The sequence below is a fragment of the Cnephaeus nilssonii genome (genome assembly GCF_951640355.1).
Source record: "Cnephaeus nilssonii genome assembly, chromosome: 12".
Lineage (NCBI taxonomy): Eukaryota > Metazoa > Chordata > Mammalia > Chiroptera > Vespertilionidae > Cnephaeus > Cnephaeus nilssonii.
The window spans coordinates 5359144-5369561 of NC_137083.1; positions in this window are offsets into that span (position 1 = coordinate 5359144).

Below are 10418 nucleotides of genomic sequence, written 5' to 3' on the forward strand. Positions count from 1 at the left end.
CTGATTCAGATCTAAGAGAAAGTTGGGCCTCTAATCAGACCAGCGAGAGACAGGCTCTGGGCCACGTCCTGCGGTCCCTCGACTTGAACCCTCCCGCATTAACAGCAGTAATCCGTGGCCTGGGCAGCCCGGGCTCCACTGTGGAGGGACCGAAGCCGAGAGGGTTTGACACGGATTATTAAAAGGCCTCTTGGCCCAAAGCCTCCCACTGTCTCTCAGACCTTCCCATCTTCCTTTGAGTAAAGCACACGTTGAGCAAGACAGGAGCTCTGAAGACCATCTCTCCAGACCCTGTTCAGCCAGGGCAGAAGCAGACAGAAGGTGGCACCCTGCCAGGAAAAGTGGCCACATGGGCCACATCAGCCAGGCCCAGCGCCAAGGCGCTCACGCTGGGGTGTGCACCTGCATGGACGGGTCCAGCGCTAGCCATCCTTTCTCTGACTCTCAGTTTTCCCAGATCCTCTCCATCCTCCGCCTCTGAGGTAGTAAACATGTCTATAAGTGACCATCTCCATGAGCTCCCAGCACCAAGACAACATAAAGCCCTCGTGTCCCGGCCCTGGCTGTTCTCCGCAGACCCACCTCACTCAGAGAGAGGGCTGGGAAATGCAGGGGAGAGGAGATGGAAGAGAGGTTTCGGAGGTAGGACAGGCAGCACCCGGTCGTTTCTAAATGCTTCTCTTTGGGTGCAAACATGAGCCTGGGTTGAGAACCACTATGTGGAGGCTGTTGGAGGGAAGAAGTCGGCCAATCTCCAGTGTCATCACGAGTTAAATAATGGAGGTGGCTTTACGTCCTATTGAACCCCTCAGATTTTGAAAGCTACTGGATCTCAGTGGAAGCACCTCTGGACCCAGTCTCACAAATAGGTCTTAGATTCAACTTCCTTCTCCCCAGTCATTTGTCCTCTCTGAACCTCAGGCTCTTCTTCTGTTAAGCAAGATGATTGGACTAGATGTGCTCTGAGTGCCTTTTGTGTTATTAAAAAATACTTCATATCACTTTACACTGACAAGTATTAAACATCTGCTGTTAAGCGGAGTATTGGCCTCTGATTTCCACTGGGGAAAATAAAATAAAATCTGGTTCGGTCGCATATCAATGTGTACACTTTGTAGAGGTGGAGTCCATGTCTCCATTTCCACCACTGACTCCTCGGCCCTGAGCATAGTGTCTGGCACACAAGGGCACTCAAAAGAATTTGTTGACCATCTGATTACTCTTCACATGAAGAACATTCCAGTGCAGATTAACCTACCCCCTCTCCCATCTAGGCTTGGAACTGAAGTGTCCAGGTTCAATTCTGATCAAGGTCACATGCCTGGGGTTACAGGCTCGATCCCCATTAGGGGGTGTGCAGAAGGCAGCCAATCAATGATTCTCTCTCATCATTGATGTCTCTATGTCTCTCTCCCTCTCCCTTTCTCTCTGAAATCAATAAAAATATATATTTAAAAACAACAATTAATTAATTAATTAAAAACCGTAAGTTCTGGTTTTTCCTCCGACCAACTGGAAGGGCAGGAGTTTAGTTCATTCTCTGAACCTCAGTGCTCTCATCTATAAAATGGGGGTGATACTACTTCCCTAGGGAACAAACAATGTGAATAGGTAATATAAATAAATTTCATAGCATGGTGGTTGGCAGTATAGTGAATTGTTTATGTAGATATACTTACATGGCCTTATCACTGAAAATGAAAAACAACAACAAACTCTTGGTGGCCATGAGGAGGTCTATGTCTGACTTTGGCAGAGAATTATGGTATTGTTAACTAAAGGCAGGCAAGATCCCCTTCTTACGGCGTTAATGTTTAGTGCTGTTAACATTTGAAATCAAAATAAGCTCCATCTAGCCCTGGCCAGTGTGGCTCAGTTAGTTGAGCATCGTTCCATACACCCAGCGGTCAAACGGTCGTTAGTTGGACTCCCCGTCAGGGCACATGCCTGGGTTATGGGCTCCATCCCCAGTAGGGGGCCTGCAGGAGGCAAGGAGGGGGCGAGGTGTCCCAGTTTCTCTTCCTTCCCACTTAGCCTCTATGCGTCTGCAGCCCAGGGATCAAACACTTTGGCAGAGAATTCACTGGTGCGAATGAGCGAGGATGGACTTGTTTTCACACTCCGACTACTTTCATTGTCTCTCCCTCCCTCTCCCTTCCTCTCTTCCTAAAATCAATAAAAACATACATATATATATATATATTTAAAAAGGCCTCAGCCAATCCCATGGAAAGCTCTAGAATTAAAATGCCTCTTTAGATTCATCCTGAAGTGGGTCCAGGCCTTGGAACCCCCACACTGAACCGTCCCGGGGTGTGAACGGACCCTCGTGGGGGAGCTCCCTTTGGTGGAGGCAGTGCCTGGACAGGGCCCCCAGTGCGAGCCCTCGGCACCCACACTCCCTGTATGAAAACACTGAAGTTAGTATGATGAATTGTTTCCTCTGGGAAGTGAGATAGGGTGGCAGGGGCAAACATCACTTTGTAAACCATAAACATGCTACATTTCTAACAGTAGTTTTAACAGGGCGATTTTAAACATATGATTACACATCATTGTGGGTGTCGTCTTACGCTGTCGGAATCTCTTTTGACTTTAGGGTGGAAAGTAGAACGAGTTACAGGAGCACAGCCTATAAATACGGACGCTGTCTCCTGCCCCAGGAAGACAGAGCTAGAATTCCATGGGGTGCCGCCACAGGAAGTCCGCCTGCTCTGGCCCCGCCCCGTTCCTCTTCAAAGGATTGGGAGCCAATCAAGGAGGGGGCGAGGTGTCCCAGTTTCTCTTCCTTTCCACTTAGCCTCCGCGTCTGCAGCCCAGGGATCAAACACTTTGGCAGAGAATTCATTGGTGCGAATGAGCGAGGATGGACTTGTTTTCACACTCCGACTGCTTTCATTGTCCTACTTCCCAGCGCTATGTACACAGCCCCATGCCAACTCCGGAGACATTGCCAGGTCAAAGCTCCCCAACCGATGTTAACTGGCCAAGGCCTAAAGCTTATCCGTGTTGTCTCCGGGGACATTAGCCGGGGTCAGGCCCTGAGCAACTGGGTTAAGAGGACTGGAGAGGACAGAAGGAGAGGAGACAGAGGAACCTGCAGTCACATGCCTGGTGGGCCACATGGGTTAGTGCCTTGGGCATATTGGGCTTGGTGTTTATGATATCCCATTATCAACATTTCTCTATTTTCTAAGAAGGGGGAGGGGTTGACGGGGTGGGCCAGTAGATCCTCTCAGACTCTGCGCCCAGAATCAATGTTGTTCTTCCCTTATTAGTATCTCAACCTCTGTAAGATTCCTAGAAATAGGCAATCTAGGTCAAAGGGTAAGAGCAATGTTGTGAACCTGATTCCTGTCCGTTCATTAGGTCACCTTTGGCTTTTCCCCACTGGATGGCCTATTATAGATGAATGCTCTATAACTACACATGTTTACAGGCACATGAATAACTAATGGTTAGAAATAGCCGGGTTTAATGCACTTCCATGGGCCTAACATTTCACCTCTCCCAATCTCCCAATCTACTGCTTTGACTTGCAATACTTAAAACTCTTTCAATGGTAACACCATGCTGTGTGTGAATCTCGGATTCCTGACCCTGGGCAGTCAAACCATTGTGGGGTCTATAGTTAAACTGACCCAGGCAGGTGGATCCGGAAACTGAAGGACACACACATCTTGACAGTTTCAGAAAGCTGGACCCGGGCATGCCATATGCTAACGCTGTAACAGGTTTCGGCTGTTGCTAATGTGCCTCTCTGAATCCTTATACGTGTCTCCCCATCAATCTATGTACACATTTCTGTCGAACACGCATCTAGGAATTGAGTGGCTGGCTCACAGGATGTACCTTGGTTCCGTTTTAATTAATAGATAGTATGGAATCAGTTTTAATTAATAGATAGTATAAGATTGTTTTCCAAAATGCTCAGACCAAGTTACTGTCTCACCCTCAGTGGGCAGATGTTATGGTTGCTTCCCATCCTTGCCAACCCAGAGTATTATCTGTCTGGTTCATTTTAGCCGTTCCGATGGAGGTGTGGCGATACACTGGTATCACATTGTAGTTTTAAATTATTTCCCTAATGACTAGTGAAGTTCAGCACCTTTTCATATAGTTATTGGCTATTTAAACCCCTCTTTGAAAAAGTGGTTTTTCTCCCTAGCCGGTTTGGCTCAGTGTATAGAGCGTTGGTCTGCAGACCAAGGGTCTGGGTTCGATTCAGGCCAAGGGCACATGCCTGGGTTGCAGGCTCAATCCCCAGTAGGGGGCATGCAGGAGGCAGCCAATCATCATCATTGATGTTTCTCTCTCTCCCTTCCTCTCTGAAATCAATAAAAATATTTTTTTTAAATAAGAAGTGGTTTTTCAGTGCTTTCCCCTATGTTTCTGTTGGCTTGTCTGCTTTTTCTCTAATTTGTAGGAATTCTTTACAGAGTCGGGATTGGCTCTGTTGTCGGATATAGGGATTGCAGATACCATCTACACTGTGGCCTGCCGTTTCACTCTCTTAATGGTGTCTTTTGATAAACAGTGTTTAATTTTAATGTCGTCCCGATTAGGAATGTTTTCATTTATGCCTAGTAACTTCCTTATACATCATGTTTAAGCCAACCTTTCCTACCCCGGGGTCGTGAGAGGAGGTTTTGATATGTCTGGTACCGGTATGTTTGCTATGGCAATGTTTATTACTGATCAATTCTGAGTGGTGGATACAGGGTGGGGCAAAAGTAGGTTTACAGTTATGAGAACAGGAAACACAGAGTTTATTCTTGTGTTATTTTTTATTAATTTTTGTAATATTTCCCATATGAACAACCATAAACCTACTCCCCCCACACACACACCCTGTAGGTCTCTGTAGTGGCCCGTCTGGGGGAGTCCACAGACAGGTTGAGAGACGTTCTGAACGGAAGCAAGAACAAAAGGACAAATCCCAGCACACGATCTGCTAACACCCAGCGGAGATCCACACAAAAGCTTCAATGTCTGTCGGCCTTTAAAGGACCCCGATCCAGGGTTGCCTGTCGACCTGACATTCCCTGTTGTATCTCTAATTACTTTCCAACTTGCACATCAATCCTCATTTGTGGCAACAATTAGCTTTGACTCATCAATCTTTGCTTTGTCTAAGTATAAACCACACTCTCTCCATTTATAAAGACAGAGCGTAGCTTCTGATCGTAAGTGGACAGACCAGGCAGGAGGAAGGCAATGTCTGGGAAGGGCAGCTCAGCGATGTCCCGGTAGATTTCTCCCTCCGTCTGCACCCTTCTCGAAGATGCCAAGTGCTCTTCCCATTACCCATCTGGTGACACTCGGAGCATCACTGCAATTTATGTCGCAGGGAGTCTAGGGGGCAAGGCGGAGAAAGCAGCCAGATTTTTAATGGCGTGGCCCTGTCGCCGGAAACAGAAGGACTGCACACAGCTTGTGGCGGTTTGTGCGCTCCCCGCCTTCGTCTGAGAACAGAGTGGGGAGGTCACGTAAGCCCACCAATCATGTTTATATCCTGCAGTTACACGGTGACAGGACCTTCCAGAGAGGTTGTTAAAGATGTCGCTGGGTTGAAATTAAATGGGGTAGTGTTCATTCCCGAGAGAGCAGGATGCCATGTATAGGAGTCGTTGGTGTCATAAAATTCCTCAGTGTTTACCTGAAAATCAAGTATGTAACCAATATGTTTGTTTGTGTGTCTATGTATGTGTGTTTTGTGTTTTTTGTATGCTTGTGTGTTTGTGTGTAGCTAAGGGTGTTGTGTATGTGCAAGTGTGTTTGTGTGTTTGTGTGCAAATGTGAATCAGGGTTCAAGGACTCCTACTAAGAGATTTGTCTTAGCCAGCCAGGCCCTACAGAAAATAGAACTCTCCACTTAGAGGATAAAAAGGAGTCAGGCCGGGCTGGTGTGGCTCAGTGGTTGAGTGTCAACCCAGGAACCAAGAAGTCACTGGTTCGATTCCCGGTCAGGGCACAGGCCCCTGGTTTGTGGCTTAATCCCCAATAGGGGGCATGCAAGAGGCAGCCTATCCATGATTCTCTCTCATTGATGTTTCTAACTCTGAAATCAATAACAATTTATTTAAAAAAATATTTTTTAGAACACAGACTTTTCCCATTATTAATTTTGACTTTGAGCGAGTCACTGCGACGTGAAGAGGTTGAGCAGATCCACCCATTTCTGCTCAACCCCATTTCCATGGGTACCGGTCCCTCTAGGAGCAGAAGGAGCGAAGGCAAATGATTCATAGAGGATCCCAGTCCAGAGAAAGGACATCGATCCCACTGATGAGGTTACGGCGTAGTAAACGCCCCCATAAATGTGCCCGCCGACACCCCAGCGCCTGTGCTACCTTCCGGCTGTGTGTCCGGGAAGCCGGGCCTGCATGACGGCCACAGGTAATTCAGGCGGATGCTTTTACCACTCGGGATCTTTAAGTCGTGATTCCTGGGAGCCACGGGCAGGCGCGCCGCTCTGCTGAGCCCCGATGGTCACCAGGCCCCCGAGAAGCCCTGCTCTCCCGCCCGTTTGCTGTTCGGAGCAGCAGCGTCCGCGAAAGCCAGGCCACGGCGCTGACTGCATTCGGGCTCAGCTTAGCCCTCCTGTCGCCACGGCTGCTGGAGGGGCGACCAGCGTCCCTCCCCTGCCCGGACCGGAGCTCCTGGAGCTGGTGCCCGCCGTGTCCTCGTTCCTGCCCTTCCTGGGCTCCCTGGCCACTGTCAGGCTCGGCCCTTCGGCACGTTGGCTGGTTCAGTGAGACACTGGCCGTCCGGCTTGAACTCTGACCCCAGGGAGCGGCCACACCCCGCAGAGAGCCGCCTCGGGGCATCACTGAGGGACGAGGCAGCGGTCCGGGTCCCAGGGGACAGTGAGAGGCCGGCCACCCTGCGGAGCAAAGAACCCTCAGCCATGGCCACAGGGGAAGCCGGGTGTCCTCGCCCAGGAGCCTGAGCCCAGCGGTCCCAGGGCCACGGCGCCCCGTCCCCGCGGCTGCTGTCTGCGGCAGTCCTGGCTGCGGGCCTGGCAGTGCGGGCGTCACTGGCCCCCGCATCGAGGTGAGGATGCAACCATACGTGGCTTCAGTTTCTCAGTTTCAAATAAGGTTTGTCTGCTTTTTTGTTTAAATCTGTGCAGTTGTGTTTGGGGGCCACAGCGTCCTGGAGAAGCTGTGGGGCATCCGATGCCCACTTCACAGGTGGGATCCTGCGCACCCCATGCCCCCGGTGCGTTTTCTATGCAAACCACGCGTCAGTGACGTCCCGCAGCCCATGTAGCCCCCACTTTCCAGTCAACCCCACCCATTACCCCAGTTCACGGATGAGGAAATTGAGGTCCTGAGGAATTAAATGTCATGTCCAAGTTCACACAGAGTCAGAACTGGAACCAGAAGATACTCCGATTCCCAAGCCTTACACGTTCACTACAAAACACTGATGTCTATAAGGTGGCCACGGAACTAACCTACTGTGTGACGTGGTACACAACTAACCTACTGTGCAACATGACACACAACTAGCCTACTGTGCAACATGACACACAACTAACCTACTGTGCGACATGATACACAACTAACCTTCAGTGTGACATGGTACACAACTAACCTACTGTGCGACATGATACACAACTAACCTACTGTGCGACATGACACACAACTAGCCTATTGTGCGACATGACACACAACTAACCTACTGTGCGACATGACACACAACTAACCTACTGTGCGACATGGTACACAACTAACCTACTGTGCGACATGACACACAACTAACCTACTGTGCGACATGATACACAACTAACCTACTGTGCGACATGGTACACAACTAACCTACTGTGCGACATGACACACAACTAACCTACTGTGCGACATGATACACAACTAACCTACTGTGCGACATGACACACAACTAACCTACAGTGTGACATGGTACACAACTAACCTACTGTGCGACATGATACACAACTAACCTACAGTGTGACATGGTACACAACTAACCTACTGTGCGACATGATACACCTGCACTATCCCCGTCCGCCTGCTTGGCCTCTGAACGAGGGGAGCGGGAGAGCTGAAGAAGCAATGGCATGGCCTCAAAGATCATGGGGACGAAGCGGGGCGGGCGGGGGTGAGTGGGGGCACACAAGCCCATTCCCTTCCTGCAGCCTGCATCAGGCAGCTCCGAATGAAGAAGCCCGCTCTGTGATTTCTGATCTAGAACGTTCATCAGAGCTCTCCCTCTGTGAGCAGGCCCTGCCTCTCTCTCTCCGCACTGCTCGCTCCCGCCAACAATGCTGGACCCACAGTGCGCCCAGTGCCTCCGTCTTCTCATTAAGGCCCGGGAAGCGCAGTTTGTAAAGCCCTCAAACAGCTCATTAAATTCTTTGCTTTTGTTCCTGCCTCCCGTCCCTGTGTCCCCTGTCCTTACTGTGCCTTTTCTTTAAAGCCAACAAAGAGCCTAGGAAACTCCCTCACGTGGAATTCCAAATTCCAGCTGTGTGTTTTGCTCCGGGGCGTAATTATAAGAAGGTGTGCCTGTTCTCTGCTGTGGCTTTTCGGAGCGGGCCACTCTGCGGAGCCGCGAGCAGAAGCAACGGCAGCACACCTCCCTGGAAGTGTGGCTGACACAGAGCTCCCTGTTGAAATGCTCTAGACGGAACTAATGCCCCAGAAAGGGCCAATTGCCTCCAGGGCTGTGCCCACCACCACATCGGCTTACAAACCCAAACAAAGCTCAGTGAGGCAAACACACCGGGCCTAACGACTGGAACACAGCGATTGGTTAAAACCATGTCTGTTGAGTGAACACACAATTCTCATCCCCACCCCCTTGCCATTCATTCATTCTCTGCTCTCCATCCTCTTCTGCCAGGCCCTGCCCTGCCCCCTGGGGACCACATTCCCCCCACCCCTCGCTTTCTTGCTGGGTGGCTGCCCATTGGCTGCAGGCGATAAGGGGGTAGGAAGGTAGAGAGAGACACATTACCTACCTCTTCCCACTCGCCTCTCCTTCTGAGCGTGGCTCCTGGCATGGCTGTGCCTGCACAACATCGGCTGGCTCCCGTGGGATGGTCTCTCCTCCGTGGCACCAGTGCTCACGGGGTTCCAGCAGTATTCTTCCCTCCTCTTGCCCCTTGAGGTCCACAGCAGGGGGAGGACACGTACGTGGGAGCTGTTGCCTCCCATACTTGCTCCCAGGAAAACGAAACACATCTGCAGGAAATGAATGGGGTCCAAAACCAGAAAGAGGTGGGGCTGAGAAGTGGCCTAATGACATCTCCGAGCCCTCAGACCCAGCAGTGCCCGGCACCACTTATTCCCCATCCTTCTCTGACACGAGCCAATATATCTTTTTAAAATGGGATTTCTGCCGCTGGAAATTGAAAGAGCCCTGGCTAGTACACGGGGTCATTGTGAAAACGCTGTCCAAAGAGACCTCAGAGAAACCAGCCCAGAGATGGGCAAGACTGGGACGGGAAGAGAGGAGGGTGGATAAGGCGAGCAGTAAGGCAATCTGGGGGAGACTGGGACCCCGAGTCAGAACACCAGGGTTTATGTCCCAGCTCTCTGCCATTTACCAGTGACTTAGGTAAGGTGCGACCGTGGGTGGCAGCCCACATTCCATGGAATGGTCTGCAGCGTGGACGACCATGATATCACTGCGTGTAGAACACGGTGCACGGTGGGAGGCTCACCTGAAATAATGGATGTGAGTGCTCTTTGTAAATGTTAAGTGCTTGCAAATGGCACTTATTACACGGAAAGCATCCGATTTTAAAAGGCTATGGATTAAAACAGAGACTGGAACGAGGACGGTTGTAAGTAGCTGAACTCTTGAGGGAGAAATATGGAAACCAATTAATGGTTGAATCTCCTCTAAAGTATCTAAAGGGCAGATTTAATGCTGAATGTCACTGATTTGAGTAGAAACATATGCAGAGTCTATGCAAAAACTAAAAAAAGCATTCTAAGGCTGTGTGTGCCATAGGAGTGGGCAGAGAGGAGCAGAGAACCAATTCTGTGAGCTGCCCACAAGATCTCACCTGTGTATCACCTGCACTCTTACTTGACCCATGAAGCAACACTTCAAAAATCTGGTATTACTGTCCCTGTTTTATAATTGAGGAAAATTAGGCTCAAGGCCTACATCCCATCCCAGGTCTTAATGAATCTATAACTGGTCATTGGGCCGCACCATTGCCCAGATCATGTATTTGAACCTAGACTTTGGGGATTAGATGAGGATATGCTTAGTTTTCTTTCCAGATTGTAAGAGCCAGCCAATCAATATTTCAAAAAAGTCTAGAATTTAATTTTTAAACATGGAGTTGGGGTTGGTTTTCTGCTAGTTTTAAAGCTTAGCGCTTGCAGTAGTTACTAGAGATGTGTTTCTCCTCACCTGTGTGTCAAGAATGGGGAAGG